This window comes from Ranitomeya variabilis, chromosome 3, assembly GCF_051348905.1.
Source record: "Ranitomeya variabilis isolate aRanVar5 chromosome 3, aRanVar5.hap1, whole genome shotgun sequence".
NCBI classification, from domain to species: domain Eukaryota; kingdom Metazoa; phylum Chordata; class Amphibia; order Anura; family Dendrobatidae; genus Ranitomeya; species Ranitomeya variabilis.
The window spans coordinates 308,452,137-308,478,406 of record NC_135234.1 but is presented as its reverse complement, the minus strand read 5'-3'; the positions used below and the strand labels follow the sequence as shown (position 1 = coordinate 308,478,406).

The 26,270-nt window shown below is 54.0% G+C and overlaps 1 protein-coding gene across 2 annotated transcripts in view; it reads right to left on the bottom strand.

Annotated features, from left to right (window-relative positions):
- The window catches only part of LOC143815888 (forkhead box protein O6-like), a 374,302-nt gene that overhangs the window by 90,761 nt on the left and 257,271 nt on the right, over positions 1 to 26,270 (bottom strand). The gene's annotated exons all lie outside the window — the stretch shown is intronic.

The window sequence follows — 26,270 nt, the reverse complement described above, 5'->3', positions numbered from 1 at the left end:
GTAATGTGGTGGGGGCAGGATTGTGTGGTAATGTGGTGGGGGGCGGGATTATGTGTGGTAATGTGGTGGGGGGCAGGATTATCTGTAGTAATGTGGTGGGGGCAGGATTGTGTGTGGTAATGTGGTGGGGGGCGGGATTATGTGTGGTAATGTGGTGGGGGCGGGAATATCTGTGGTAATGTGGTGGGGGCGGGATTATGTGTGGTAATGTGGTGGGGGCGGGATTATCTGTAGTAATGTGGTGGGGGGCGGAATTATGTGTGGGAATGTGGTGGGGGGGCGGAATTATGTGTGGTAATGTGGTGGGGGGGCGGGATTATGTGTGGTAATTTGGTGGGGGCAGGATTATGTGTGGTAATGTGGTGGGGGGCAGGATTATGTGTGGTAATGTGGTGGGGGGCCTGGATTATGTGTGAAGTGGTGGGGGGCCTAGATTATGTGTGGTAATGTGGAGAGGGGCGTGATTATGTGTGAAGATGTGTTGGGGAGCGGGATTCTGTGTGGTGATGTGGTGGAGGGCGGGATTATGTGTGGTGATGTGGTGGACAGGCGGGATTATGTGCGGTGATGTGGTGGAGGTGGGATTATGTGTGGTGATATGATGGGGGGCGGGATTATGTGTGGTAATGTGGTGGGGGGCGGGATTGTGTGGTAATGTGGTTGGGAGACTGAATTATGTGTGTTGATGTGGTGGGGGGCGGGATTATGTGTGGTAATGTGGTGGGGGGCTGGATTATGTGTGGTAATCTGGTGGGGGCAGGATTATCTGTAGTAATGTGGTGGGGGTGGGATTATCTGAAGTAATGTGGTGAGGGGGTGGCATTATGTGTGGTAATGTGGAGGGGGCGGGATTATGTGTGGTAATGTGGTTGGGGGTGGGATTATCTGTGGTAATGTGGTGGGGGGCAGGATTATGTGTGATGTGTTCGGGGGCAGGATTATGTGTGGTGATGTAGTGGGTTGGCGAAATTATGTGGAGTGATGTGGTGGGGGGCGGGATTATGTGTAGAGATGTGTTGGGGCGTGGGATTCTGTGTGGTGATGTGGTGGGGGGCGGGATTATGTGTGGTGATGTGGTGGAAGCGGGATTATGTGTGGTGATATGGTGGGGGGCGGGATTATGTGTATTGATGTGGTGGGGGGCGGGATTATGTGTGGTAATGTGGTGGGGGGCGGGATTATGTGTGGTATTGTGGTGGGGGGCTGGATTATGTGTGGTAATGTGGTGGGGGGCAGGATTATCTGTAGTAATGTGGTGGGGGCGGGATTATGTGTGGTAATGTGGTGGGGGTGGGATTATGTGTGGTGATGTGGTGGGGGGAGAGATTATCTGTGGTAATGTGGTGGGGGGCGGGAATATGTGTGGTGATGTGTTGGGGGGCAGGATTGTGTGGTGATGTAGTGGGGGGCGGAATTATGTGTGGTGATGTGGTGGGGGGCGGGATTATGTGTGGAGATGTGTTGGGGCACGGGATTCTGTGTGGTGATGTGGTGGGGGGCGGGATTATGTGTGGTGATGTGGTGGACGGGCGGGATTATGTGTGGTAATGTGGTGGGGGGCTAGATTTTGTGTGGTAATCTGGTGGGGGGCAGGATTATCTGTAGTAATGTGGTGGGGGCGGGATTATGTGTGGTAATGTGGTGGGGGGTGCGATTATGTGTGGTGATGTGGTGGGGCGGGATTATATGTGGTGATGTGGTGGGGGTGGGATTATGTGTGGTGATGGGGTGGGGGGCAGGATTATGTGTGGTGATGGGGTGGGATTATGTGTGGTGATGGGGTGGGATTATGTGTAGTGATGTGTTGTGGGGCAGGATTATGTGTGGTAATGTAATGGGGGGTGGGATTATGTGTGGTAATGTGGTGGGGGGCCTGGATTATGTGTGGTGATGTGGTGGGGGGCCTGGATTATGTGTGGTAATGTGGAGAGGGGCGGGATTATGTGTGGTAATGTGGTGGGGGCGGGATTATCTGTAGTAATGTGGTGAGGGGGCGGGATTATGTGTGGTAATGTGGAGGGGGCGGGATAATGTGTGGTAATGTGGTGGGGGGGTGGGATTATCTGTGGTAATGTGGTGGGGGGCGGGATTGTGTGTGGTGATGTGTTGGGGGGCAGGATTATGTGTGGTGATGTAGTGGGGGGGCGGAATTACGTGTGGTGATGTGGTGGAGGAGGAATTATGTATGGTGATGTGGTGGACAGGCGGGATTATGTGCGGTGATGTGGTGTGTGCGGGATTATGTGTGGTGATATGGTGGAGGGCGGGATTATGTGTGGTAATGTGATGAGGGGCGGGATTATGTGTTGTAATGTGGTTGGGGGACTGAATTATGTGTGTTGATGTTATGGAGGGTGGGATTATGTGTGGTATTGTGGTGGGGGGCTGGATTATGTGTGGTAATGTGGTGGGGGCAGGATTATCTGTAGTAATGTGGTGGGGGCGGGATTATGTGTGGTAATGTGGTGGGGGCAGGATTATCTGTAGTAATGTGGTGGGGGGTGGGATTATGTGTGGTAATGTGGTGGGGGGTGGGATTATGTGTGGTGATGTGGTGGGGGGTGGGATTATCTGTGGTAATGTGGTGGGGGGCGGGAATATGTGTGGTGATGTGTTGGGGGGCAGGATTGTGTGGTGATGTAGTGGGGGGCGGAATTATGTGTGGTGATGTGGTGGGGGGCGGGATTATGTGTGGAGATGTGTTGGGGCACGGGATTCTATGTGGTGATGTGGTGGGGGCGGGATTATGTGTGGTGATGTGGTGGACGGGCGGGATTATGTGTGGTAATGTGGTGGGGGGCTGGATTATGTGTGGTAATCTGGTGGGGGGCAGGATTATCTGTAGTAATGTGGTGGGGGCGGGATTATGTGTGGTAATGTGGTGGGGGTGGGATTATGTGTGGTGATGTGGTGGGGCGGGATTATATGTGGTGATGTGGTGGGGGTGGGATTATATGTGGTGATGTGGTGGGATTATGTGTGGTGATGGGGTGGGGGGCAGGATTATGTGTGGTGATGGGGTGGGATTATGTGTGGTGATGGGGCGGGATTATGTGTGGTAATGTGTTGGGGGTGGGATTATGTGTAGTGATGTGTTGGGGGACAGGATTATGTGTGGTAATGTAATGGGGGGTGGGATTATGTGTGGTAATGTGGTGGGGGGCCTGGATTATGTGTGGTGATGTGGTGGGGGGCCTGGATTATGTGTGGTAATGTGGAGAGGGGCGGGATTATGTGTGGTAATGTGGTGGGGGCGGGATTATCTGTAGTAATGTGGTGAGGGGGTGGGATTATGTGTGGTAATGTGGAGGGGGCGGGATTATGTGTGGTAATGTGGTGGGGGGGTGGGATTATCTGTGGTAATGTGGTGGGGGGCGAGATTGTGTGTGGTGATGTGTTGGGGGGCAGGATTATATGTGGTGATGTAGTGGGGGGCGGAATTACGTGTGGTGATGTGGTGGGGGGCGGAATTATGTGTGGTGATGTGTTGGGGGGCGGGATTATGTGTGGTGATGTGGTGGAGGATGGGATTATGTGTGGTGATGTGGTGGACAGGCGGGATTATGTGCGGTGATGTGGTGGGGGCGGGATTATGTGTGGTGATATGGTGGGGGGCTGGATTATGTGTGGTAATGTGATGAGGGGCGGGATTATGTGTGGTAATGTGGTTGGGGGACTGAATTATGTGTGTTGATGTTATGGAGGGCGGGATTATGTGTGGTATTGTGGTGGGGGGCTGGATTATGTGTGGTAATGTGGTGGGGGCAGGATTATCTGTAGCAATGTGGTGGGGGCGGGATTATGTGTGGTAATGTGGTGGGGGGTGGGATAATGTGTGGTGATGTGGTGGGGGCGGGATTATATTTGGTGATGAGGTGGGGGGTGGCATTATGTGTGGTAATGTGGTGCGGGCGGGATTATCTGTGGTAATGTGGTGGGGGCGGGATTATGTGTGGTAATGTGGTGAGGGGGCGGGATTATCTGTGGTAATGTGGTGGGGGCGGGATTGTGTGTGGTAATGGGGTGGGGGGCAGGAATATGTGTGGTGATGTGCTGGGAGGCGGGATTATGTGTGGTGATGTAGTGGGGGCGGGATTATGTGTGGTGATGTGGTGGGGGAGGGTTATGTGTGGTGATGTGGTGGGGGGGCACGATTATGTGTGGTAATGTGGTGGGGGCGGGATTATGTGTGGCAATGTTTTGGGGGAACTGGATTATGTGTGTTGATGTGGTGGGGTGCGGGATTATGTGTGGTAATGTGGTGGGGGGCAGGATTATGTGGTAATGTGGTGGGGGGGTGGGATTATCTGTGGTAATGTGGTGGGGGTGGAATTATCTGTAGTAATGTGGTGAGGGGGCGGGATTATGTGTGGTAATGTGGTGGGGGCGGGATTATCTGTAGTAACGTGGTGGGGGGCGGAATTATGTGTGGCAATGTGGTGGGGGGCAGGATTATGTGTGGTAATGTGGTGGGGGCAGGATTATGTGTGGTAATGTGGTGGGGGGCAGGATTATGTGTGGTAATGTGGTGGGGGGTGGGTTTATCTGTAGTCATGTGGTGGGGGGCGGGATTATGTGTAGTAATGTGGTGGGGTGGTGGGATTATGTGTGGTGATGTGGTGGATGGTGGGATTATGTGTGTTGATGGGGTGGGGGGCGGGATTATGTGTGATATGTTGGGGGCGCGGGATTATGTGTGGCGATGTGGTGGGGGGGCGGGATTATGTGTGGCGATGTGGTGGGGGGGCAGGATTATGTGTGGTGATGTGGTAGGCGGGATTATGTGTGGTGATGAGGTGGGCAGGATTATGTGTGGTGAAGTGGTGGGGGGGCGGTATTATGTGTGGTCATGTGGTGGGGAGGCTGGATTATGTGTTGTGATGTGGTGGGGCTGGATTCTGTGGTTATGTGGTGGGATCATGTGTGGTAATGTGGTGGCGGGCGGGATTTGTAGTAATGTGGTGGGGGCAGGATTGTGTGGTAATGTGGTGGGGGGCGGGATTATGTGTGGTAATGTGGTGGGGGGCAGGATTATCTGTAGTAATGTGGTGGGGGCAGGATTATGTGTGGTAATGTGGTGGGGGGCGGGATTATGTGTGGTAATGTGGTGGGGGCGGGAATATCTGTGGTAATGTGGTGGGGGCGGGATTATGTGTGGTAATGTGGTGGGGGCGGGATTATCTGTAGTAATGTGGTGGGGGGCGGAATTATGTGTGGGAATGTGGTGGGGGGCGGAATTATGTGTGGTAATGTGGTGGGGGGGCGGGATTATGTGTGGTAATTTGGTGGGGGCAGGATTATGTGTGGTAATGTGGTGGGGGGCAGGATTATGTGTGGTAATGTGGTGGGGGGTGGGTTTATCTGTGGTAATGTGGTCGGGGGGCGGGATTATGTGTAGTAATGTTGTGGGGTGGCGGGATCATGTGTGGTGATGTGGTGGGTGGTGGGATTATGTGTGTTGATGGGGTGGGGGGCGGGATTATGTGTGTTGATGTGGTGGGGGGGATTATGTGTGGTAATGTGGTGGGGGGCTGGATTATCTGTAGTAATGTGGTGGGGGGCAGGATTATCTGTAGTAATGTGGTGGGGGCAGGATTATGTGTGGTACTGTGGTAGGGGGTGGGATTATGAGTGGTGATGTGGTGGGGGGCGGGATTATATGTGGTGATGTGGTGGGAGGTGGGATTATGTGTGGTGATGGCGTGGGGGGCGGGATTATGTGTGGTAATGTGTTGGGGGCGGGATTATGTGTAGTGATGTGTTGGGGGGCAGGATTATGTGTGGTAATGTAATGGGGGTGGGATTATGTGTGGTAATGTGGTGGGGGGGCCTGGATTATGTGTGGTGATGTGGTGGGGGGCCTGGATTATGTGTGGTAATGTGGAGAGGGGCGGGATTATGTGTGGTAATGTGGTGGGGGGCGGGATTATCTGTAGTAATGTGGTGAGGGGACGGGATTATGTGTGGTAATGTGGTGGGATTATCTGTGGTGATGTAGTGGGGGGGCGGAATTACGTGTGGTGATGTGGTGGGGGGCGGAATTATGTGTGGTGATGTGTTGGGGTGCGCGATTCTGTGTGGTGATGTGGTGGGGTACGGGATTATGTGTGGTGATGTCGTGGACAGGCGGGATTATGTGCGGTGATGTGGTGGGGGCGGGATTATGTGTGGTGATATGGTGGGGGGCGGGATTATGTGTGGTAATGTGATGGGGGGCGGGATTATGTGTGGTAATGTGGTTGGGGGACTGAATTATGTGTGTTGGTGTGGTGGAGGGTGGGATTATGTGTGGTAATGTGGAGGGGGGCTGGATTATGTGTGGTAATGTGGTGGGGGCAGGATTATCTGAAGAAATGTGGTGGGGGGCGGGATTATGTGTGGTAATGTGGTGGAGGGTGGGATTATGTGTGGTGATGTGGTGGGGGGCGGGATTATATGTGGTGATGAGGTGGGGGGTGGCATTATGTGTGGTGATGGGGTGGGGGGGTGGGATTATGTGTGGTGATGGGGTGGGGGGGCGGGATTATATGTGGTGATGAGGTGGGGGGTGGCATTATATGTGGTGATGGGGTGGGGGGGTGGGATTATGTGTGGTGATGGGGTGGGGGGTGGGATTATGTGTGGTGATGTGGTGGACAAGCGGGATTATGTGCGGTGATGTGGTGGGGGCGGGATTATGTGTGGTGATATGGTGGGGGGCTGGATTATGTGTGGTAATGTGATGAGGGGCGGGATTATGTGTGGTAATGTGGTTGGGGGACTGAATTATGTGTGTTGATGTTATGGAGGGCAGGATTATGTGTGGTATTGTGGTGGGGGCAGGATTATCTGAAGAAATGTGGTGGGGGGCGGGATTATGTGTGGTAATGTGGTGGAGGGTGGGATTATGTGTGGTGATGTGGTGGGGGGCGGGATTATATGTGGTGATGAGGTGGGGGTGGCATTATGTGTGGTGATGGGGTGGGGGGGTGGGATTATGTGTGGTAATGTAATGGGGGGTGGGATTATGTGTGGTAATGTGGAGGGGGGCCTGGATTATGTGTGGTGATGTGGTGGGGGGCCTGGATTATGTGTGGTAATGTGGAGAGGGGCGGGATTATGTGTGCTAATGTGGTGGGGGCGGGATTATCTGTAGTAATGTGGTGAGGGGGCGGGATTATGTGTGGTAATGTGGAGGGGGCGGGATTATGTGTGGTAATGTGGTGGGGGGGTGGGATTATCTGTGGTAATGTGGTGGGGGCGGGATTGTGTGTGGTGATGTGTAGGGGGGCAGGATTATGTGTGGTGATGTAGTGGGGGGCGGAATTACGTGTGGTGATGTGGTGGGGGGCGGGATTATGTGTGGTGATGTGTCGGGGGGCGGGATTATGTGTGGTGATGTGGTGGAGGATGGGATTATGTGTGGTGATGTGGTGGACAGGCGGGATTATGTGCGGTGATGTGGTGGGGGCGGGATTATGTGTGGTGATATGGTGGGGGGCTGGATTATGTGTGGTAATGTGATGAGGGGCGGGATTATGTGTGGTAATGTGGTTGGGGGACTGAATTATGTGTGTTGATGTTATGGAGGGCGGGATTATGTGTGGTATTGTGGTGGGGGGCTGGATTATGTGTGGTAATGTGGTGGGGGCAGGATTATCTGTAGCAATGTGGTGGGGGCGGGATTATGTGTGGTAATGTGGTGGGGGGTGGGATAATGTGTGGTGATGTGGTGGGGGCGGGATTATATTTGGTGATGAGGTGGGGGGTGGCATTATGTGTGGTAATGTGGTGGGGGCGGGATAATCTGTGGTAATGTGGTGGGGGCGGGATTATGTGTGGTAATGTGGTGGGGGGGCGGGATTATCTGTGGTATTGTGGTGGGGGCGGGATTGTGTGTGGTAATGGGGTGGGGGGCAGGAATATGTGTGGTGATGTGCTGGGAGGCGGGATTATGTGTGGTGATGTAGTGGGGGCGGGATTATGTGTGGTGAAGTGGTGGGGGAGGGTTATGTGTGGTGATGTGGTGGGGGGGCGCGATTATGTGTGGTAATGTGGTGGGGGCGGGATTATGTGTGGCAATGTTTTGGGGGAACTGGATTATGTGTGTTGATGTGGTGGGGGGGTGGGATTATCTGTGGTAATGTGGTGGGGGTGGAATTATCTGTAGTAATGTGGTGAGGGGGCGGGATTATGTGTGGTAATGTGGTGGGGGCGGGATTATCTGTAGTAATGTGGTGGGGGGCGGAATTATGTCTGGTAATGTGGTGGGGGGCGGGATTATGTGTGGTAATGTGGTGGGGGCAGGATTATGTGTGGTAATGTGGTGGGGGGCAGGATTATGTGTGGTAATGTGGTGGGGGGTGGGTTTATCTGTGGTAATGTGGTGGGGGGGCGGGATTATGTGTAGTAATGTGGTGGGGTGGCGGGATCATGTGTGGTGATGTGGTGGGCGGTGGGATTATGTGTGTTGATGGGGTGGGGGGCGGGATTATGTGTGTTGATGTGGTGGGGGGGATTATGTGTGGTAATGTGGTGGGGGGCTGGATTATCTGTAGTAATGTGGTGGGGGGCAGGATTATCTGTAGTAATGTGGTGGGGGCAGGATTATGTGTGGTACTGTGGTAGGGGGTGGGATTATGAGTGGTGATGTGGTGGGGGCGGGATTATATGTGGTGATGTGGTGGGAGGTGGGATTATGTGTGGTGATGGCGTGGGGGGCGGGATTATGTGTGGTAATGTGTTGGGGGCGGGATTATGTGTAGTGATGTGTTGGGGGGCAGGATTATGTGTGGTAATGTAATGGGGGGTGGGATTATGTGTGGTAATGTGGTGGGGGGGCCTGGATTATGTGTGGTGATGTGGTGGGGGGCCTGGATTATGTGTGGTAATGTGGAGAGGGGCGGGATTATGTGTGGTAATGTGGTGGGGGCGGGATTATCTGTAGTAATGTGGTGAGCGGGCGGGATTATGTGTGGTAATGTGGTGGGATTATCTGTGGTGATGTAGTAGGGGGCGGAATTACATGTGGTGATGTGGTGGGGGGCGGAATTATGTGTGGTGATGTGTTGGGGTGCGAGATTCTGTGTGGTGATGTGGTGGGGTACGGGATTATGTGTGGTGATGTGGTGGACAGGCGGGATTATGTGCGGTGATGTGGTGGGGGCGGGATTATGTGTGGTGATATGGTGGGGGGCGGGATTATGTGTGGTAATGTGATGGGGGGCGGGATTATGTGTGGTAATGTGGTTGGGGGACTGAATTATGTGTGTTGGTGTGGTGGAGGGTGGGATTATGTGTGGTAATGTGGTGGGGGGCTGGATTATGTGTGGTAATGTGGTGGGGGCAGGATTATCTGAAGAAATGTGGTGGGGGGCAGGATTATGTGTGGGAATGTGGTGGAGGGTGGGATTATGTGTGGTGATGTGGTGGGGGGCGGGATTATATGTGGTGATGAGGTAGGGGGTGGCATTATGTGTGGTGATGGGGTGGGGGGGTGGGATTATGTGTGGTGATGGGGTGGGGGGTGGGTTTATGTGTGGTGATGGGGGGGCGGGATTATGTGTAGTGATGAGTTGGGAGGTGGGATTATGTGTGGTAATGTAATGGGTGGTGGGATTATGTGTGGTAATGTGGTGGGGGGCCTGGATTATGTGTGGTGATGTGGTGGGGGGCCTGGATTATGTGTGGTAATGTGGAGAGGGGCGGGATTATGTGTGGTAATGTGGTGGGGGGCGGGATTATGTGTGGTAATGTGGTGGGGCGGGATTATATGTGGTAATGTGGTGGGGGGGCGGGATTATGTGTGGCAATGTGGTAGGGGGCGTGATTGTGTGGTAATGTGGTGGGGGCAGTATTATCTGTGGTAATGTTGTGGGGGGTGGGATTATGTGTGGTAATGTGATGGGGGCGGGATTATCTGTGGTAATGTGGTGGGGGCAGGATTATGCGTGGTAATGTGCTGGAGGGTGGGATTATCTGTGGTAATGTGGTGGGGGGCAGGATTATGTGTGGTAATGTGGTGGGGCGGGATTATATGTGGTAATGTGGTGGGGGGGTGGGATTATGTGTGGTAATGTAATGGGGGGTGGGATTATGTGTGGTAATGTGGAGGGGGGCCTGGATTATGTGTGGTGATGTGGTGGGGGGCCTGGATTATGTGTGGTAATGTGGAGAGGGGCGGGATTATGTGTGCTAATGTGGTGGGGGCGGGATTATCTGTAGTAATGTGGTGAGGGGGCGGGATTATGTGTGGTAATGTGGAGGGGGCGGGATTATGTGTGGTAATGTGGTGGGGGGGTGGGATTATCTGTGGTAATGTGGTGGGGGCGGGATTGTGTGTGGTGATGTGTTGGGGGGCAGGATTATGTGTGGTGATGTAGTGGGGGGCGGAATTACGTGTGGTGATGTGGTGGGGGGCGGGATTATGTGTGGTGATGTGTCGGGGGGCGGGATTATGTGTGGTGATGTGGTGGAGGATGGGATTATGTGTGGTGATGTGGTGGACAGGCGGGATTATGTGCGGTGATGTGGTGGGGGCGGGATTATGTGTGGTGATATGGTGGGGGGCTGGATTATGTGTGGTAATGTGATGAGGGGCGGGATTATGTGTGGTAATGTGGTTGGGGGACTGAATTATGTGTGTTGATGTTATGGAGGGCGGGATTATGTGTGGTATTGTGGTGGGGGGCTGGATTATGTGTGGTAATGTGGTGGGGGCAGGATTATCTGTAGCAATGTGGTGGGGGCGGGATTATGTGTGGTAATGTGGTGGGGGGTGGGATAATGTGTGGTGATGTGGTGGGGGCGGGATTATATTTGGTGATGAGGTGGGGGGTGGCATTATGTGTGGTAATGTGGTGGGGGCGGGATAATCTGTGGTAATGTGGTGGGGGCGGGATTATGTGTGGTAATGTGGTGGGGGGGCGGGATTATCTGTGGTAATGTGGTGGGGGCGGGATTGTGTGTGGTAATGGGGTGGGGGGCAGGAATATGTGTGGTGATGTGCTGGGAGGCGGGATTATGTGTGGTGATGTAGTGGGGGCGGGATTATGTGTGGTGAAGTGGTGGGGGAGGGTTATGTGTGGTGATGTGGTGGGGGGGCGCGATTATGTGTGGTAATGTGGTGGGGGCGGGATTATGTGTGGCAATGTTTTGGGGGAACTGGATTATGTGTGTTGATGTGGTGGGGGGGTGGGATTATCTGTGGTAATGTGGTGGGGGTGGAATTATCTGTAGTAATGTGGTGAGGGGGCGGGATTATGTGTGGTAATGTGGTGGGGGCGGGATTATCTGTAGTAATGTGGTGGGGGGCGGAATTATGTCTGGTAATGTGGTGGGGGGCGGGATTATGTGTGGTAATGTGGTGGGGGCAGGATTATGTGTGGTAATGTGGTGGGGGGCAGGATTATGTGTGGTAATGTGGTGGGGGGTGGGTTTATCTGTGGTAATGTGGTGGGGGGGCGGGATTATGTGTAGTAATGTGGTGGGGTGGCGGGATCATGTGTGGTGATGTGGTGGGCGGTGGGATTATGTGTGTTGATGGGGTGGGGGGCGGGATTATGTGTGTTGATGTGGTGGGGGGGATTATGTGTGGTAATGTGGTGGGGGGCTGGATTATCTGTAGTAATGTGGTGGGGGGCAGGATTATCTGTAGTAATGTGGTGGGGGCAGGATTATGTGTGGTGCTGTGGTAGGGGGTGGGATTATGAGTGGTGATGTGGTGGGGGCGGGATTATATGTGGTGATGTGGTGGGAGGTGGGATTATGTGTGGTGATGGCGTGGGGGGCGGGATTATGTGTGGTAATGTGTTGGGGGCGGGATTATGTGTAGTGATGTGTTGGGGGGCAGGATTATGTGTGGTAATGTAATGGGGGGTGGGATTATGTGTGGTAATGTGGTGGGGGGGCCTGGATTATGTGTGGTGATGTGGTGGGGGGCCTGGATTATGTGTGGTAATGTGGAGAGGCGCGGGATTATGTGTGGTAATGTGGTGGGGGCGGGATTATCTGTAGTAATGTGGTGAGGGGGCGGGATTATGTGTGGTAATGTGGTGGGATTATCTGTGGTGATGTAGTAGGGGGCGGAATTACGTGTGGTGATGTGGTGGGGGGCGGAATTATGTGTGGTGATGTGTTGGGGTGCGAGATTCTGTGTGGTGATGTGGTGGGGTACGGGATTATGTGTGGTGATGTGGTGGACAGGCGGGATTATGTGCGGTGATGTGGTGGGGGCGGGATTATGTGTGGTGATATGGTGGGGGGCGGGATTATGTGTGGTAATGTGATGGGGGGCGGGATTATGTGTGGTAATGTGGTTGGGGGACTGAATTATGTGTGTTGGTGTGGTGGAGGGTGGGATTATGTGTGGTAATGTGGTGGGGGGCTGGATTATGTGTGGTAATGTGGTGGGGGCAGGATTATCTGAAGAAATGTGGTGGGGGGCAGGATTATGTGTGGGAATGTGGTGGAGGGTGGGATTATGTGTGGTGATGTGGTGGGGGGCGGGATTATATGTGGTGATGAGGTGGGGGGTGGCATTATGTGTGGTGATGGGGTGGGGGGGTGGGATTATGTGTGGTGATGGGGTGGGGGGTGGGTTTATGTGTGGTGATGGGGGGGCGGGATTATGTGTAGTGATGAGTTGGGAGGTGGGATTATGTGTGGTAATGTAATGGGTGGTGGGATTATGTGTGGTAATGTGGTGGGGGGCCTGGATTATGTGTGGTGATGTGGTGGGGGGCCTGGATTATGTGTGGTAATGTGGAGAGGGGCGGGATTATGTGTGGTAATGTGGTGGGGGGCGGGATTATGTGTGGTAATGTGGTGGGGCGGGATTATATGTGGTAATGTGGTGGGGGGGCGGGATTATGTGTGGCAATGTGGTAGGGGGTGTGATTGTGTGGTAATGTGGTGGGGGCAGTATTATCTGTGGTAATGTTGTGGGGGGTGGGATTATGTGTGGTAATGTGATGGGGGCGGGATTATCTGTGGTAATGTGGTGGGGGCAGGATTATGCGTGGTAATGTGCTGGAGGGTGGGATTATCTGTGGTAATGTGGTGGGGGGCAGGATTATGTGTGGTAATGTGGTGGGGCGGGATTATATGTGGTAATGTGGTGGGGGGGTGGGATTATGTGTGGCAATGTGGTAGGGGGCGTGATTGGTAATGTGGTGGGGGCAGGATTATCTGTGGTAATGTGGTGGGGGGTGGGATTATGTGTGGTAATGTGGTGGGGGCGGGATTATCTGTAGTGATGTGGTGGGGGGCGGAATTATGTGTGGTAATGTGGTGGGGGGGCGGGATTATGTGTGGTAATGTGGTTGGGGCAGGATTATGTGTGGTAATGTGGTGGGGGGCAGGATTATGTGTAGTAATGTGATGGGGTGGCGGGATCATTTGTGGTGATGTGATGGGTGGTGGGATTATGTGTGTTGATGGGGTGGGGGGCGAGATTATGTGTGATGATGTGTTGGGGGCGTGGGATTATGTGTGGCGATGTGGTGCGGGGGCGGGATTATCTGTGGTAATGTGGTGGGGGGTGGGATTATGTGTGGTAATGTGGTGGGGGCGGGATTATCTGTAGTAATGTGGTGGGGGGCGGAATTATGTGTGGTAATGTGGTGGGGGGGCGGGATTATGTGTGGTAATGTGGTGGGGGGTGGGTTTATCTGTGGTAATGTGGTGGGGGGCGGGATTATGTGTAGTAATGTGATGGGGTGGCGTGATCATTTGTGGTGATGTGATGGGTGGTGGGATTATGTGTGTTGATGGGGTGGGGGGCGAGATTATGTGTGATGATGTGTTGGGGGCGTGGGATTATGTGTGGCGATGTGGTGCGGGGGCGGGATTATGTGTGGCGATGTGGTGGGGGGGCGGGATTATGTGTGGTGATGTGGTAGGCGGGATTATGTGTGGTGATGAGGTGGGTGGGATTATGTGTGGTGAAGAGGTGGGGGGGCGGTATTATGTGTGGTCATGTGGTGGGGAGGCTGGATTATGTGTTGTGATGTGGTGGGGCGGGATTGTGTGGTAATGTGGTGGGGGGTGGGATCATGTGTGGTAATGTGGTGGGGGGCGGGATTTGTAGTAATGTGGTGGGGGCAGGATTGTGTGGTAATGTGGTGGGGGGCGGGATTATGTGTGGTAATGTGGTGGGGGCAGGATTATGTGTGGTGATGTGGTGGGCGGTGGGATTATGTGTGTTGATGGGGTGGGGGGCGGGATTATGTGTGTTGATGTGGTGGGGGGGATTATGTGTGGTAATGTGGTGGGGGGCTGGATTATCTGTAGTAATGTGGTGGGGGGCAGGATTATCTGTAGTAATGTGGTGGGGGCAGGATTATGTGTGGTACTGTGGTAGGGGGTGGGATTATGAGTGGTGATGTGGTGGGGGCGGGATTATATGTGGTGATGTGGTGGGAGGTGGGATTATGTGTGGTGATGGCGTGGGGGGCGGGATTATGTGTGGTAATGTGTTGGGGGCGGGATTATGTGTAGTGATGTGTTGGGAGGCAGGATTAGGTGTGGTAATGTAATGGGGGGTGGGATTATGTGTGGTAATGTGGTGGGGGGGCCTGGATTATGTGTGGTGATGTGGTGGGGGGCCTGGATTATGTGTGGTAATGTGGAGAGGGGCGGGATTATGTGTGGTAATGTGGTGGGGGCGGGATTATCTGTAGTAATGTGGTGAGGGGGTGGGATTATGTGTGGTAATGTGGTGGGGGCGGGATTATCTGTAGTAATGTGGTGGGGGGCGGAATTATGTGTGGTAATGTGGTGGGGGGCGGGATTATGTGTGGTAATGTGGTGGGGGCAGGATTATGTGTGGTAATGTGGTGGGGGGCAGGATTATGTGTGGTAATGTGGTGGGGGGTGGGTTTATCTGTGGTAATGTGGTGGGGGGGCGGGATTATGTGTAGTAATGTGGTGGGGTGGCGGGATCATGTGTGGTGATGTGGTGGGCGGTGGGATTATGTGTGTTGATGGGGTGGGGGGCGGGATTATGTGTGTTGATGTGGTGGGGGGGATTATGTGTGGTAATGTGGTGGGGGGCTGGATTATCTGTAGTAATGTGGTGGGGGGCAGGATTATCTGTAGTAATGTGGTGGGGGCAGGATTATGTGTGGTACTGTGGTAGGGGGTGGGATTATGAGTGGTGATGTGGTGGGGGGCGGGATTATATGTGGTGGGAGGTGGGATTATGTGTGGTGATGGCGTGGGGGGCGGGATTATGTGTGGTAATGTGTTGGGGGCGGGATTATGTGTAGTGATGTGTTGGGGGGCAGGATTATGTGTGGTAATGTAATGGGGGGTGGGATTATGTGTGGTAATGTGGTGGGGGGGCCTGGATTATGTGTGGTGATGTGGTGGGGGGCCTGGATTATGTGTGGTAATGTGGAGAGGGGCGGGATTATGTGTGGTAATGTGGTGGGGGCGGGATTATCTGTAGTAATGTGGTGAGGGGGCGGGATTATGTGTGGTAATGTGGTGGGATTATCTGTGGTGATGTAGTGGGGGGGCGGAATTACGTGTGGTGATGTGGTGGGGGGCGGAATTATGTGTGGTGATGTGTTGGGGTGCGAGATTCTGTGTGGTGATGTGGTGGGGTATGGGATTATGTGTGGTGATGTGGTGGACAGGCGGGATTATGTGCGGTGATGTGGTGGGGGCGGGATTATGTGTGGTGATATGGTGGGGGGCGGGATTATGTGTGGTAATGTGATGGGGGGCGGGATTATGTGTGGTAATGTGGTTGGGGGACTGAATTATGTGTGTTGGTGTGGTGGAGGGTGGGATTATGTGTGGTAATGTGGTGGGGGGCTGGATTATGTGTGGTAATGTGGTGGGGGCAGGATTATCTGAAGAAATGTGGTGGGGGGCAGGATTATGTGTGGGAATGTGGTGGAGGGTGGGATTATGTGTGGTGATGTGGTGGGGGGCGGGATTATATGTGGTGATGAGGTGGGGGGTGGCATTATGTGTGGTGATGGGGTGGGGGGGTGGGATTATGTGTGGTGATGGGGTGGGGGGTGGGTTTATGTGTGGTGATGGGGGGGCGGGATTATGTGTAGTGATGAGTTGGGAGGTGGGATTATGTGTGGTAATGTAATGGGTGGTGGGATTATGTGTGGTAATGTGGTGGGGGGCCTGGATTATGTGTGGTGATGTGGTGGGGGGCCTGGATTATGTGTGGTAATGTGGAGAGGGGCGGGATTATGTGTGGTAATGTGGTGGGGGGCGGGATTATGTGTGGTAATGTGGTGGGGCGGGATTATATGTGGTAATGTGGTGGGGGGGCGGGATTATGTGTGGCAATGTGGTAGGGGGCGTGATTGTGTGGTAATGTGGTGGGGGCAGTATTATCTGTGGTAATGTTGTGGGGGGTGGGATTATGTGTGGTAATGTGATGGGGGCGGGATTATCTGTGGTAATGTGGTGGGGGGCGGAATTATGTGTGGTAATGTGGTGGGGGGCGGGATTATGTGTGGTAATGTGGTGGGGGCAGGATTATGTGTGGTAATGTGGTGGGGGGCAGGATTATGTGTGGTACTGTGGTAGGGGGTGGGATTATGAGTGGTGATGTGGTGGGGGGCGGGATTATATGTGGTGATGTGGTGGGAGGTGGGATTATGTGTGGTGATGGCGTGGGGGGCGGGATTATGTGTGGTAATGTGTTGGGGGCGGGATTATGTGTAGTGATGTGTTGGGGGGCAGGATTATGTGTGGTAATGTAATGGGGGGTGGGATTATGTGTGGTAATGTGGTGGGGGGGCCTGGATTATGTGTGGTGATGTGGTGGGGGGCCTGGATTATGTGTGGTAATCTGGAGAGGGGCGGGATTATGTGTGGTAATGTGGTGGGGGCGGGATTATCTGTAGTAATGTGGTGAGGGGGCGGGATTATGTGTGGTAATGTGGTGGGATTATCTGTGGTGATGTAGTGGGGGGGCGGAATTACGTGTGGTGATGTGGTGGGGGGCGGAATTATGTGTGGTGATGTTTTGGGGTGCGAGATTCTGTGTGGTGATGTGGTGGGGTACGGGATTATGTGTGGTGATGTGGTGGACAGGCGGGATTATGTGCGGTGATGTGGTGGGGGCGGGATTATGTGTGGTGATATGGTGGGAGGCGGGATTATGTGTGGTAATGTGATGGGGGGCGGGATTATGTGTGGTAATGTGGTTGGGGGACTGAATTATGTGTGTTGGTGTGGTGGAGGGTGGGATTATGTGTGGTAATGTGGTGGGGGGCTGGATTATGTGTGGTAATGTGGTGGGGGCAGGATTATCTGAAGAAATGTGGTGGGGGGCAGGATTATGTGTGGGAATGTGGTGGAGGGTGGGATTACGTGTGGTGATGTGGTGGGGGGCGGGATTATATGTGGTGATGAGGTGGGGGGTGGCATTATGTGTGGTGATGGGGTGGGGGGGTGGGATTATGTGTGGTGATGGGGTGGGGGGTGGGTTTATGTGTGGTGATGGGGGGGCGGGATTATGTGTAGTGATGAGTTGGGAGGTGGGATTATGTGTGGTAATGTGGTGGGGGGCCTGGAATGTGTGGTGATGTGGTGGGGGGCCTGGATTATGTGTGGTAATGTGGAGAGGGGCGGGATTATGTGTGGTAATGTGGTGGGGGGCGGGATTATGTGTGGTAATGTGGTGGGGCGGGATTATATGTGGTAATGTGGTGGGGGGGCGGGATTATGTGTGGCAATGTGGTAGGGGGCGTGATTGTGTGGTAATGTGGTGGGGGCAGTATTATCTGTGGTAATGTTGTGGGGGGTGGGATTATGTGTGGTAATGTGATGGGGGCGGGATTATCTGTGGTAATGTGGTGGGGGCAGGATTATGCGTGGTAATGTGCTGGAGGGTGGGATTATCTGTGGTAATGTGGTGGGGGGCGGGATTATGTGTGGTAATGTGGTGGGGCGGGATTATATGTGGTAATGTGGTGGGGGGGTGGGATTATGTGTGGCAATGTGGTAGGGGGCGTGATTGTGTGGTAATGTGGTGGGGGCAGGATTATCTGTGGTAATGTGGTGGGGGGTGGGATTATGTGTGGTAATGTGGTGGGGGCGGGATTATCTGTAGTGATGTGGTGGGGGGCGGAATTATGTGTGGTAATGTGGTGGGGGGGCGGGATTATGTGTGGTAATGTGGTTGGGGCAGGATTATGTGTGGTAATGTGGTGGGGGGCAGGATTATGTGTAGTAATGTGATGGGGTGGCGGGATCATTTGTGGTGATGTGATGGGTGGTGGGATTATGTGTTGATGGGGTGGGGGGCGAGATTATGTGTGATGATGTGTTGGGGGCGTGGGATTATGTGTGGCGATGTGGTGCGGGGGCGGGATTATCTGTGGTAATGTGGTGGGGGGTGGGATTATGTGTGGTAATGTGGTGGGGGCGGGATTATCTGTAGTAATGTGGTGGGGGGCGGAATTATGTGTGGTAATGTGGTGGGGGGGCGGGATTATGTGTGGTAATGTGGTGGGGGGTGGGTTTATCTGTGGTAATGTGGTGGGGGGGCGGGATTATGTGTAGTAATGTGATGGGGTGGCGTGATCATTTGTGGTGATGTGATGGGTGGTGGGATTATGTGTGTTGATGGGGTGGGGGGCGAGATTATGTGTGATGATGTGTTGGGGGCGTGGGATTATGTGTGGCGATGTGGTGCGGGGGCGGGATTATGTGTGGCGATGTGGTGGGGGGGCGGGATTATGTGTGGTGATGTGGTAGGCGGGATTATGTGTGGTGATGAGGTGGGTGGGATTATGTGTGGTGAAGAGGTGGGGGGGCGGTATTATGTGTGGTCATGTGGTGGGGAGGCTGGATTATGTGTTGTGATGTGGTGGGGCGGGATTGTGTGGTAATGTGGTGGGGGGTGGGATCATGTGTGGTAATGTGGTGGGGGGCGGGATTTGTAGTAATGTGGTGGGGGCAGGATTGTGTGGTAATGTGGTGGGGGGCGGGATTATGTGTGGTAATGTGGTGGGGGCAGGATTATGTGTGGTGATGTGGTGGGCGGTGGGATTATGTGTGTTGATGGGGTGGGGGGCGGGATTATGTGTGTTGATGTGGTGGTGGGGATTATGTGTGGTAATGTGGTGGGGGGCTGGATTATCTGTAGTAATGTGGTGGGGGGCAGGATTATCTGTAGTAATGTGGTGGGGGCAGGATTATGTGTGGTACTGTGGTAGGGGGTGGGATTATGAGTGGTGATGTGGTGGGGGCGGGATTATATGTGGTGATGTGGTGGGAGGTGGGATTATGTGTGGTGATGGCGTGGGGGGCGGGATTATGTGTGGTAATGTGTTGGGGGCGGGATTATGTGTAGTGATGTGTTGGGGGGCAGGATTATGTGTGGTAATGTAATGGGGGGTGGGATTATGTGTGGTAATGTGGTGGGGGGGCCTGGATTATGTGTGGTGATGTGGTGGGGGGCCTGGATTATGTGTGGTAATGTGGAGAGGGGCGGGATTATGTGTGGTAATGTGGTAGGGGCGGGATTATCTGTAGTAATTTGGTGAGGGGGCGGGATTATGTGTGGTAATGTGGTGGGGGCGGGATTATCTGTAGTAATGTGGTGGGGGGCGGAATTATGTGTGGTAATGTGGTGGGGGGCGGGATTATGTGTGGTAATGTGGTGGGGGCAGGATTATGTGTGGTAATGTGGTGGGGGGCAGGATTATGTGTGGTAATGTGGTGGGGGGTGGGTTTATCTGTGGTAATGTGGTGGGGGGGGCGGGATTATGTGTAGTAATGTGGTGGGGTGGCGGGATCATGTGTGGTGATGTGGTGGGCGGTGGGATTATGTGTGTTGATGGGGTGGGGGGCGGGATTATGTGTGTTGATGTGGTGGGGGGGATTATGTGTGGTAATGTGGTGGGGGGCTGGATTATCTGTAGTAATGTGGTGGGGGGCAGGATTATCTGTAGTAATGTGGTGGGGGCAGGATTATGTGTGGTACTGTGGTAGGGGGTGGGATTATGAGTGGTGATGTGGTGGGGGGCGGGATTATGTGTGGTGATGTGGTGGGAGGTGGGATTATGTGTGGTGATGGCGTGGGGGGCGGGATTATGTGTGGTAATGTGTTGGGGGCGGGATTATGTGTAGTGATGTGTTGGGGGGCAGGATTATGTGTGGTAATGTAATGGGGGGTGGGATTATGTGTGGTAATGTGGTGGGGGGGCCTGGATTATGTGTGGTGATGTGGTGGGGGGCCTGGATTATGTGTGGTAATGTGGAGAGGGGCGGGATTATGTGTGGTAATGTGGTGGGGGCGGGATTATCTGTAGTAATGTGGTGAGGGGGCGGGATTATGTGTGGTAATGTGGTGGGATTATCTGTGGTGATGTAGTGGGGGGGCGGAATTATGTGTGGTGATGTGGTGGGGGGCGGAATTATGTGTGGTGATGTGTTGGGGTGCGAGATTCTGTGTGGTGATGTGGTGGGGTACGGGATTATGTGTGGTGATGTGGTGGACAGGCGGGATTATGTGCGGTGATGTGGTGGGGGCGGGATTATGTGTGGTGATATGGTGGGGGGCGGGATTATGTGTGGTAATGTGATGGGGGGCGGGATTATGTGTGGTAATGTGGTTGGGGGACTGAATTATGTGTGTTGGTGTGGTGGAGGGTGGGATTATGTGTGGTAATGTGGTGGGGGGCTGGATTATGTGTGGTAATGTGGTGGGGGCAGGATTATCTGAAGAAATGTGGTGGGGGGCAGGATTATGTGTGGGAATGTGGTGGAGGGTGGGATTATGTGTGGTGATGTGGTGGGGGGCGGGATTATATGTGGTGATGAGGTGGGGGGTGGCATTATGTGTGGTGATGGGGTTGGGGGGGTGGGATTATGTGTGGTGATGGGGTGGGGGGTGGGTTTATGTGTGGTGATGGGGGGGCGGGATTATGTGTAGTGATGAGTTGGGAGGTGGGATTATGTGTGGTAATGTAATGGGTGGTGGGATTATGTGTGGTAATGTGGTGGGGGGCCTGGATTATGTGTGGTGATGTGGTAAGGGGCCTGGATTATGTGTGGTAATGTGGAGAGGGGCGGGATTATGTGTGGTAATGTGGTGGGGGGCGGGATTATGTGTGGTAATGTGGTGGGGCGGGATTATATGTGGTAATGTGGTGGGGGGGCGGGATTATGTGTGGCAATGTGGTAGGGGGCGTGATTGTGTGGTAATGTGGTGGGGGCAGTATTATCTGTGGTAATGTTGTGGGGGGTGGGATTATGTGTGGTAATGTGATGGGGGCGGGATTATCTGTGGTAATGTGGTGGGGGCAGGATTATGCGTGGTAATGTGCTGGAGGGTGGGATTATCTGTGGTAATGTGGTGGGGGGCAGGATTGTGTGGTAATGTGGTGGGGCGGGATTATATGTGGTAATGTGGTGGGGGGGTGGGATTATGTGTGGCAATGTGGTAGGGGGCGTGATTGTGTGGTAATGTGGTGGGGGCAGGATTATCTGTGGTAATGTGGTGGGGGGTGGGATTATGTGTGGTAATGTGGTGGGGGCGGGATTATCTGTAGTGATGTGGTGGGGGGCGGAATTATGTGTGGTGATGGGGTGGGATTATGTGTGGTGATGGGGTGGGGGGGTGGGATTATGTGTGGTGATGGGGTGGGGGGTGGGATTATGTGTGGTGATGTGGTGGACAAGCGGGATTATGTGCGGTGATGTGGTGGGGGCGGGATTATGTGTGGTGATATGGTGGGGGGCTGGATTATGTGTGGTAATGTGATGAGGGGCGGGATTATGTGTGGTAATGTGGTTGTGGGACTGAATTATGTGTGTTGATGTTATGGAGGGCGGGATTATGTGTGGTATTGTGGTGGGGGCAGGATTATCTGAAGAAATGTGGTGGGGGGCGGGATTATGTGTGGTAATGTGGTGGAGGGTGGGATTATGTGTGGTGATGTGGTGGGGGGCGGGATTATATGTCGTGATGAGGTGGGGGTGGCATTATGTGTGGTGATGGGGTGGGGGGGTGGGATTATGTGTGGTAATGTAATGGGGGGTGGGATTATGTGTGGTAATGTGGAGGGGGGCCTGGATTATGTGTGGTGATGTGGTGGGGGGCCTGGATTATGTGTGGTAATGTGGAGAGGGGCGGGATTATGTGTGCTAATGTGGTGGGGGCGGGATTATCTGTAGTAATGTGGTGAGGGGGCGGGATTATGTGTGGTAATGTGGAGGGGGCGGGATTATGTGTGGTAATGTGGTGGGGGGGTGGGATTATCTGTGGTAATGTGGTGGGGGGCGGGATTGTGTGTGGTGATGTGTTGGGGGGCAGGATTATGTGTGGTGATGTAGTGGGGGGCGGAATTACGTGTGGTGATGTGGTGGGGGGCGGGATTATGTGTGGTGATGTGTTGGGGGCGGGATTATGTGTGGTGATGTGGTGGAGGATGGGATTATGTGTGGTGATGTGGTGGACAGGCGGGATTATGTGCGGTGATGTGGTGGGGGCGGGATTATGTGTGGTGATATGGTGGGGGGCTGGATTATGTGTGGTAATGTGATGAGGGGCGGGATTATGTGTGGTAATGTGGTTGGGGGACTGAATTATGTGTGTTGATGTTATGGAGGGCGGGATTATGTGTGGTATTGTGGTGGGGGGCTGGATTATGTGTGGTAATGTGGTGGGGGCAGGATTATCTGTAGCAATGTGGTGGGGGCGGGATTATGTGTGGTAATGTGGTGGGGGGTGGGATAATGTGTGGTGATGTGGTGGGGGCGGGATTATATTTGGTGATGAGGTGGGGGGTGGCATTATGTGTGGTAATGTGGTGGGGGCGGGATTATCTGTGGTAATGTGGTGGGGGCGGGATTATGTGTGGTAATGTGGTGGGGGGGCGGGATTATCTGTGGTAATGTGGTGGGGGCGGGATTGTGTGTGGTAATGGGGTGGGGGGCAGGAATATGTGTGGTGATGTGCTGGGAGGCGGGATTATGTGTGGTGATGTAGTGGGGGCCGGATTATGTGTGGTGATGTGGTGGGGGGAGGGTTATGTGTGGTGATGTGGTGGGGGGGCGCGATTATGTGTGGCAAAGTTTTGGGGGAACTGGATTATGTGTGTTGATGTGGTGGGGTGCGGGATTATGTGTGGTAATGTGGTGGGGGCGGGATTGTGTGTGGTAATGGGGTGGGGGGCAGGAATATGTGTGGTGATGTGCTGGGAGGCGGGATTATGTGTGGTGATGTAGTGGGGGCCGGATTATGTGTGGTGATGTGGTGGGGGGAGGGTTATATGTGGTGATGTGGTGGGGGCGGGATTATGTGTGGCAAAGTTTTGGGGGAACTGGATTATGTGTGTTGATGTGGTGGGGTGCGGGATTATGTGTGGTAATGTGGTGGGGGGCAGGATTATGTGGTAATGTGGTGGGGGGTTGGGATTATCTGTGGTAATGTGGTGGGGGTGGAATTATCTGTAGTAATGTGGTGAGGGGGCGGGATTATGTGTGGTAATGTGGTGGGGGCGGGATTATCTGTAGTAATGTGGTGGGGGGCGGAATTATGTGTGGTAATGTGGTGGGGGGCGGGATTATGTGTGGTAATGTGGTGGGGGCAGGATTATGTGTGGTAATGTGGTGGGGGGCAGGATTATGTGTGGTAATGTGGTGGGGGATGGGTTTATCTGTAGTCATGTGGTGGGGGGGTGGGATTATGTGTAGTAATGTGGTGGGGTGACAGGATTATGTGTGGTGATGTGGTGGATGGTGGGATTATGTGTGTTGATGGGGTGGGGGGCGGGATTATGTGTGATGTGTTGGGGGCGCGGGATTGTGTGGCGATGTGGTGGGGAGGCGGGATTATGTGTAGCGATGTGGTGGGGGGGCAGGATTATGTGTGGTGATGTGGTAGGCGGGATTATGTGTGGTGATGAGGTGGGCAGGATTGTGTGTGGTGAAGTGGTGGGGGGGCGGTATTATGTGTGGTCATGTGGTGGGGAGGCTGGATTATGTGTTGTGATGTGGTGGGGCGGGATTCTGTGGTAATGTGGTGGGGGGGTGGGATCATGTGTGGTAATGTGGTGGGGGCAGGATTATGTGTGGTAATGTGGTGGGGGGGCGGGATTATGTGTGGTAATGTGGTGGGGGCAGGATTATGTGTGGTAATGTGGTGGGGGGCAGGATTATGTGTGGTAATGTGGTGGGGGGTGGGTTTATCTGTGGTAATGTGGTGGGGGGGCGGGATTATGTGTAGTAATGTGGTGGGGTGGCGGGATCATGTGTGGTGATGTGGTGGGCGGTGGGATTATGTGTGTTGATGGGGTGGGGGGCGGGATTATGTGTGTTGATGTGGTGGGGGGGATTATGTGTGGTAATGTGGTGGGGGGCTGGATTATCTGTAGTAATGTGGTGGGGGGCAAGATTATCTGTAGTAATGTGGTGGGGGCAGGATTATGTGTGGTACTGTGGTAGGGGGTGGGATTATGAGTGGTGATGTGGTGGGGGGCGGGATTATATGTGGTGATGTGGTGGGAGGTGGGATTATGTGTGGTGATAGCGTGGGGGGCGGGATTATGTGTGGTAATGTGTTGGGGGTGGGATTATGTGTAGTGATGTGTTGGGGGGCAGGATTATGTGTGGTAATGTAATGGGGGATGGGATTATGTGTGGTAATGTGGTGGGGGGGCCTGGATTATGTGTAGTGATGTGGTGGGGGGCCTGGATTATGTGTGGTAATGTGGAGAGGGGCGGGATTATGTGTGGTAATGTGGTGGGGGCGGGATTATCTGTAGTAATGTGGTGAGGGGGCGGGATTATGTATGGTAATGTGGTGGGATTATCTGTGGTGATGTAGTGGGGGGGCGGAATTACATGTGGTGATGTGGTGGGGGGCGGAATTATGTGTGGTGATGTGTTGGGGTGCGAGATTCTGTGTGGTGATGTGGTGGGGTACGGGATTATGTGTGGTGATGTGGTGGACAGGCGGGATTATGTGCGGTGATGTGGTGGGGGCGGGATTATGTGTGGTGATATGGTGGGGGGCGGGATTATGTGTGGTAATGTGGTGGACAGGCGGGATTATGTGCGGTGATGTGGTGGGGACTGAATTATGTGTGTTGGTGTGGTGGAGGGTGGGATTATGTGTGGTAATGTGGTGGGGGGCTGGATTATGTGTGGTAATGTGGTGGGGGCAGGATTATCTGAAGAAATGTGGTGGGGGGCAGGATTATGTGTGGGAATGTGGTGGAGGGTGGGATTATGTGTGGTGATGTGGTGGGGGGCGGGATTATATGTGGTGATGAGGTGGGGGGTGGCATTATGTGTGGTGATGGGGTGGGGGGGTGGGATTATGTGTGGTGATGGGGTGGGGGGTGGGATTATGTGTGGTGATGGGGTGGGGGGTGGGTTTATGTGTGGTGATGGGGGGGCGGGATTATGTGTAGTGATGAGTTGGGAGGTGGGATTATGTGTGGTAATGTAATGGGGGGTGGGATTATGTGTGGTAATGTGGTGGGGGGCCTGGATTATGTGTGGTGATGTGGTGGGGGGCCTGGATTATGTGTGGTAATGTGGAGAGGGGCGGGATTATGTGTGGTAATGTGGTGGGGGGCGGGATTATGTGTGGTAATGTGGTGGGGCGGGATTATATGTGGTAATGTGGTGGGGGGGCGGGATTATGTGTGGCAATGTGGTAGGGGGCGTGATTGTGTGGTAATGTGGTGGGGGCAGTATTATCTGTGGTAATGTTGTGGGGGGTGGGATTATGTGTGGTAATGTGATGGGGGGGCGGGATTATCTGTGGTAATGTGGTGGGGGCAGGATTATGCGTGGTAATGTGCTGGAGGGTGGGATTATCTGTGGTAATGTGGTGGGGGGCAGGATTATGTGTGGTAATGTGGTGGGGCGGGATTATATGTGGTAATGTGGTGGGGGGGCGGGATTATGTGTGGCAATGTGGTAGGGGGCGTGATTGTGTGGTAATGTGGTGGGGGCAGGATTATCTGTGGTAATGTGGGGGGTGGGATTATGTGTGGTAATGTGGTGGGGGCGGGATTATCTGTAGTAATGTGGTGGGGGGCGGAATTATGTGTGGTAATGTGGTGGGGGGGCGGGATTATGTGTGGTAATGTGGTTGGGGCAGGATTATGTGTGGTAATGTGGTGGGGGGCAGGATTATGTGTGGTAATGTGGTGGGGGGTGGGTTTATCTGTGGTAATGTGGTGGGGGGGCGGGATTATGTGTAGTAATGTGATGGGGTGGCGGGATCATTTGTGGTGATGTGGTGGGTGGTGGGATTATGTGTGTTGATGGGGTGGGGGGCGGGATTA